Source organism: Astatotilapia calliptera, chromosome 4, assembly GCF_964374335.1.
Source record: "Astatotilapia calliptera chromosome 4, fAstCal68.1, whole genome shotgun sequence".
Taxonomy (NCBI): Eukaryota; Metazoa; Chordata; class Actinopteri; order Cichliformes; family Cichlidae; genus Astatotilapia; species Astatotilapia calliptera.
This window is the reverse complement of record NC_137425.1, coordinates 16880859-16886892: the sequence shown is the minus strand read 5'-3', so window position 1 is coordinate 16886892 and position 6034 is coordinate 16880859.

Sequence of the window (6034 nt, the reverse complement as noted above, 5' to 3'; positions counted from 1 at the left end):
GACCACGGCGCGACTCGACCTCACAGCGCCGCATAAAACATTCACGCGAGCTGGGAATTTAACGGCAGTGTCTTTAAAGGCAGCATCCAGGGACTTAGCCGGGCTGAGGTGTGCGCTGGGATCCCATTAAAATGCACTACAGAAAATGAGATTTGGGAGAGCCCTGTGAAAAACCATGCGTGTAATCATCTCTCTTTCTCTCTCAGTTTATCTGCGAAGGATTTGGAGGAGGCTTTGATTCCCCCCCCCCCCCTCCATACCACACATTAATATTCATAGAGAAGATTTCTCTTTGCTGTCTGTTGTTGTAGCCCACAGACTTGGCTTATTAGGAATCTAAAATATGGTTTGCAGACTCTCTGATGGGAAAGGCTATTGTGATTTGTGTGTGTGTGTGTGTGTGTGTGTGTGTGTGTGTGTGTGTGTGTGTGTGTGTGTGTGTGTGTGTGTGTGTGTGTGTGTGTGTGTGTGTGTGTGTGAGAGAGAGAGAGAGAGAGAGGGTGATACTTGGCATCAGTCATGTTATGAATACTGCAGACTATTTATATTGATGCAGTAACTCTCATTATGTGCATATGCTTATTTTGTTTTTTCAGTAAAACCATTTTGGACTTGTTGTTTTTTTTTTGGTTTTTTTTTGTTTCGTTTTGTTTTTTTGCCGCTCAGTCTTTTGTTAATTTGTTGCCTTGTACTGAGAAACAGATTCAAAGGTCTGTGCTGCTCAGTCAGGGCTGACTGGTTGATCTTGCGGCTTGTTTTGGCCACTGTGGTGGAGTGAGTCAGAGTGAAAAAGATCGCTCTACTTTGCCTTTTCTACATTGGTTCACGATGTGCAGAGAGAGAGAGAGAGAAAGAGGAAGGTGACTCATGTCTCCCATGAACAGCCTCATTAATTACATGCTTACACTCATTAAATCACCTTGCAGATCTCAGAACAACAAGCTCCACAATGGCAAAAACATTACGGCTCTTCTTCTTCCCTCAGTCTGACTATAACGTTTGCTTCTCCAAACCTTAAAACTGGAATAAATTTCCAGATCTTGTCTCTTTTACTTAAATATGCATTTCTCTTCCTATTACTTCTTGTTTTTTAGAGGATCAGGTGTGGCAGATGCCAGATGTTGGCCTACATGCAATATGCAAAACTTCCAGCTGTCTCTCTCTCTCCCTCTCTCTCTCTCTCACACACACACACCCTATACCAAGTAGCCAAGTTTATATATTGAGTCTAATGCAACTAAATCTCATAATATTACGGTAAAATCAGCATCATGCTGGCAGTAGACTGTGCTACAGTGTTTAATAAAGTGGCTACTGGGTGGATATTAAGGTCAGGAAGCTGCATAACACAGGGGATTTATGTCATTAGAGAGATTACATTACAGATTTATGTCATCATTATAATCCGGTGTGTACAGATAATTTGAAATACATCTAACCATTTTTTTAAGCATTTGTGCCTTCATTCGATGGTAAAGATCAACAGGAAACACAAGGAGAAGGCAGCATAGTTCCCATGGTGCGTGTGTCAAACCACAGGCCACAGAGCGCTCAGTCATCAACGTTTTTAAGTGGTTAGATGCTCGAACATCTTTATCTGCATTAAAGCTAATAAAGAAAAAAACAGCAAGCACATTAACATGATACGTAAAAAAAAATGCAAAAATCCCCCAAACGCATACTTAACATGCATGGGTAAAGCATGGCCTCGTGTCCCATCTGAACCTCTTCTCCAGATTACACTCATGTGAGAAGAGCACAGTTAGTTCCTGCTCTCTCTCCCTCTCTCACCACTCTCCTCTTTCACATGTAAATGAGTCTTTAATCTCTGCTGCTCTAATAGACAACCATGGCAACGGAAGGCAGGCCTAATGAGGCAGGTTAAAATATGCCTGCATACAAGCACCACTCACACAATCAACAGTTTAAACAAACACCTACACACACACACACAACCACGCATTCGCTTGCATCCATGTAGTGTAGTCGTCGCCTATTGCTCCGCTGCTGCTGAAGTTGCTACTGTTGGAGAGAAATCTCTGAGAGCTTCTTCAGTTTCTAATTTTGGAGGCGGTTAATTGAGAGACACACTATTGCAATTCAAATTCAAAGCCTTTAAAAGATATTGTGCATATATGTGTGTGTGTGTGTGTGTGTGTGTGTGTGTGTGTGTGTGTGTGTGTGTGTGTGTGTGTGTGTGTGTGTGTGTGTGTGTGTGTGTGTGTGATCAGTTGCCTGACTAATTAGGGAATCGGTTTAAACGAAGCATTAAATTAATGATCCATCCAGTCTGCTCCAGTGCATGAAAACCAGCATAAAATTTATGATCGTAAGTGGAAGTGATCTTTACAAAAAGAATAACCAAACACATAACTGACCTCAAACACAGTCAGCTCAACCAGCTGAAAGATGCATGGAACTCAAGATGCAGCGCTCACACACACACTTGCAGACACATGCACACACACACAGCTGATAAAGCTCTGAATACACCATTAAAAGGCACTCAAGTAGTTCTCATTTCCATGTGAGTGGTACTGATGCTACAGCACTCAGTTGACTGTGATTTACAGCCATATTAAATACATTAGACCAACATGTGTTTTCAGCAAAGGGTTACCCGCAGAAAAGCTTTTCAGCATGCTGCAGCACCAAACCTCAAACACACACACACACACACACACACACACACACACACACACACACACACACACACACACACACACACACACACACACACACACACAGTGAGTAAAGGACAACGGGGGGGATGCATGTTTGTTGCATGAGAGCTACAGTATAAGAGCGGCACACTGTAATTATTGCATTAAGAGGATCTTTGACAGCACCAACCTTTCAGTCCTGTTTTACTGGTTACTTACAGAACATTTTGTTCTTAATCTTTACAATTTAGCTGGCTCACATTCAAATTTGTATGGCTGTCTTTGTGATGATAATTCATTGTCTGGTTGACCTAAAACTAAACGGAACCCTCAAACAGCTCATTGATTCATCAAGTCTTCACTTCCAAGGTCTCAAACTGGTGCTAGGCCTCACAAAGACAGCCATCCGATTACCCACGCATGTAGGCTTACATCACATCAAACTTATCTCTTGAACAAGAAACTGCCACAGCAGCATTGGTAGATTTAACCAGAGATGTCATCATGAGATAATCATACTAATACTGGTGCTCTTTGGTCTTTTCATTGGTTTCCATTGTGCAATCACCAACTGTAACGGCACAATAGAAATAAAAAATGACAGCCATTTGTTAAAATCTAAATAGAAAATTGCAAATTACAGTAATGCTGCCCAAATAATTATTAGAAAAGCTCATTTATTCTATTCTACTTCTCCACGTCAGCTGTTCTGCAGCAAATGACCCGCAAAATGTTCCAAATCCCCCCAAAAACACAGCGCAGATGAAAAGAACCCGTCAGTCTGTGAGAGCTTCTCTCATCAATCTTTTTTTTTTTTGTTTCATACATCCTCGCAGGGAGCAGAAGCTGACACGTTCCCACAACACCTTTCATTGTAATTATTCTGTGTACACCGACACAGTGCTATCACCTCACACTGAGGTCTGTTGCTACCCCAGCCTAATTAGCAATTAACAGTCCTATAGTGATGAAAACACCGTCCACCGGGATTCACTGCGGGATAACGGCTGTAAATAAGAAAAGAAAGAGCATTTGAAACAAGACTCGTACTTGTATCCTTTCATGACGTGTAATGAATCTAATGAGTGATTGTTTCGGGATATTAATAAATAAGCTACTGCTTACTTTATGATTCCAGCATGAACATGTTGTTTAGTCTTGAGGATAAAGGCGTAGGCTGATGAGTGAAAAAACACACTTTGTCTTTCTATCTTTGGTGCAATGTTATTTTTGCCCTGAGGCCCAACACAATTAACACCCACTGCCAACTGGTAGGCTGTGTGTGTGTGTGTGTGTGTGTGTGTGTGTGTGTGTGTGTGTGTGTGTGTGTGTGTGTGTGCGTGTGTGTGCAAGCTGCAAACATCTCAGTGCACACATAAACAGCTTTAATTTATTTTTTCTATTAATTTAGGAAAAATACAGTTTTTCCTGACAGAATGAGCGCCCTGTCTCGATTATTAATGCGTTTACATATCTAAACACGCATCATGAGGGAAATTTCTGTTTGACTGATTTATGTTTTCATCATTTCCGACTCCTAATTAATTGCTCTTCAGAAGTTAATTTCTCAGTAAATCTGATATAAGTGTGCAGTAAAGCTGTGTTTGATTTGGCTCGCAAACAAGGCAAATTAGGGCAACACACACAAACTTGGAGTTAAAAAGAACACGCACGCACGCACACACACACACACACACACACTCCTCAGATTGATCACTAAAAAGCAAATCAATGGCATTTGGACGTTTAGGAACGTATCAGTAAATCAGTTTAACTGGTTACAATACGAAACAATAAACCTTCCTTCAGAGGTAATGAAAGAGTAAAGTCCCTTCCATTAATTTATTGCCTCTGTGTGGGTGTGGGTGTGTATAAATGAAATACGAGTGGATAATCGCAGGCCAGGAATTTTTCTGGCAGTGTGACTGGGCAGGTTGGTATGCTGTCCAGAGGAATGCGGAACCTGGAAAGTCAAAACAATGTTCGACAAAGGAATGTGGGGGAAAAGTGACGAAGGACCCAAGAAGGGCCGCGGATGACAGGACCAGGGTAAGGGATGCAAAATAGAACCAGCCAAAAAGTAGAGAAGGAGGAAGAAAAGATCAAATGAGGGTTTTTTTTAAGTCATGCTGGAATAAAAATAGTGCCATCCAGATATGTCAAAGTAATGGGAAAACTATTAAGTATAGTTGGAATTTATAGCCTCTTCTCAGCCACCCCCAAAAAAACCACTGTGTGGAGCATGCTTTTAAGGAAGAAAAAAAAACAAGCATACGCACACTGCTTAGGTGCTCGGTTTATTATGAGGCTCTGAAATCCCTCCATAAAGGTGGTTTTGCCACAACAACCGTCTTCATTCTCCACCTTCTCCCTGCCTCGAGCCTCATCCATGTTCCAGCCTCCAGTTGGGACACTGGATGCTGGAACATGGATTGGGACATCCAGAATCGCTCTAAATCTGTGTAAATAAGGAAACGCTCCCATTTCGATGCAAACCGCAAAAAAAAAGATGCATGAAAAGATGTGTGAGCCCTGTAACACAATACAATTCAGAGGTGTGGAAATCTCCCCTCCTTAATCCAGAAATCAGTGCTGTGGAAAGAGGGATTTGGGGGCTGTCACTGCTAAGCTCCTTGTCCCTAGTGTATTATTGAAGCTGTGGCATAGAAGAGAAACACTAGGAGGATGATACCACCTCTCGTTCAGCATAAACAGGTTCTAGGAAAATAAGCAACTTCCCATACCCAAATTTTCAGGCGCGACATAGAGGAAGAGTGATATGGATGCTTATCTCTGTCCTGCATCTGGGTATACACAGCCAGCCTTAAATGCTGAGCCACAATCTTTACATGATTATATGGTGTAAGCTGGTGTCTGGAGGAGGAAAAGCTGGGTGAATATCAAGAATGCAAAGGTGTGTAATTGTTTATTAGCAGTTTCACACGTAGTTTTCTTCATTTTTTAAGCTCCACAGCTTTTTAAAGATTACATGCAGACACCTGAGACACCTGCATTCAGACAGACAGAATGAATTCACTGAGAGATCTGTTCACACATATTTGAACACTGTAAAATAATTCCCTTAAACTGCAATGAATTACTGAATGTATTATAAGGTGTGTAATTCTCTCACACCTTCAGGTAATTGGAGGGGGAAAAAGCAGTACTGGAGCTGCAGTAATGCTAGAAATGGAGCTTAAGTGATTCTGGCACGCTGGAGCCATACATAAGGCACAAGCAATGGTGGGGAGGTGAGTGGGTCGCAACTCCAACCCTGTTCTATTCATAGACCCTGCCGATAACAGGTTGACTACTCTGGGAGAGCAGCGGGGACAGAGAGGGAGAGGGGGAGGGGGAGAGGAAGGTGATGG